The sequence below is a fragment of the Podarcis raffonei genome, chromosome W (genome assembly GCF_027172205.1).
Source record: "Podarcis raffonei isolate rPodRaf1 chromosome W, rPodRaf1.pri, whole genome shotgun sequence".
Lineage (NCBI taxonomy): Eukaryota > Metazoa > Chordata > Lepidosauria > Squamata > Lacertidae > Podarcis > Podarcis raffonei.
The window spans coordinates 30789210-30789988 of record NC_070620.1 but is presented as its reverse complement, the minus strand read 5'-3'; positions in this window follow the sequence as shown (position 1 = coordinate 30789988).

Sequence of the window (779 nt, the reverse complement as noted above, 5' to 3'; positions counted from 1 at the left end):
AGCACACCCTGTGGCTTGACTGCACAGCCTATAGTGGCAAAGGACTGAGGACCCCCGAAATTTTAAAGAAGGGGTGGGCCCCTTCAAAATTCCCTGGGACAGTGAGACTTTAACACTCCCTATGGTGTGCTTGAGATATCTAGGGGGTCAAGGTATGCCCAAAATTTTCAATAGGCGTGGGCCCCCTCAAAATTCCCTGGGATCACACAATGTCAGCACACCCCCATGGTGTGCTTGTGACATATACAGGATGGGGAGGCCAAGGACTCCAAATTTTCAAGGGGGTGCCCTCCTCAAAATCCCCTGGAGTGGTGTGATGTCAGCACATGGCATCTAAGGGGACATGGGTTGAGGGCCCCCAAAATGTTGAAGGGCCCCCTCAAATTCCCTGGGGTCATGCAGTTTCAGAACACCACATGGTGTTCTTGTGGCATCTAAGGGGGCATCGGCTGAGGGCCCCAAAATGTTGAAGCGCCCCCCCACAAAATCCCCTGGGGTCATGCAGTTTCAGCACACCCCATGTTGTGCTCATGCCGTCTAGGGGGACATGGGCTGAGGGCCCCCAAAATGTTCAAGCGCCCCCCCCAAATTCCCTGGGGTCCTGCAATTTCAGCACACCCCATGTTGTGCTCATGCCGTCTGGGGGACATGGGCTGAGGGCCCCCAAAATGTTCAAGTGCCCCCACAAAATCCCCTGGGGTCATGCAATTTCAGCACACCCCATGTTGTGCTCATGCCGTCTAGGGGGACATGGGCTGAGGACCCCAAAAATGTTGAAG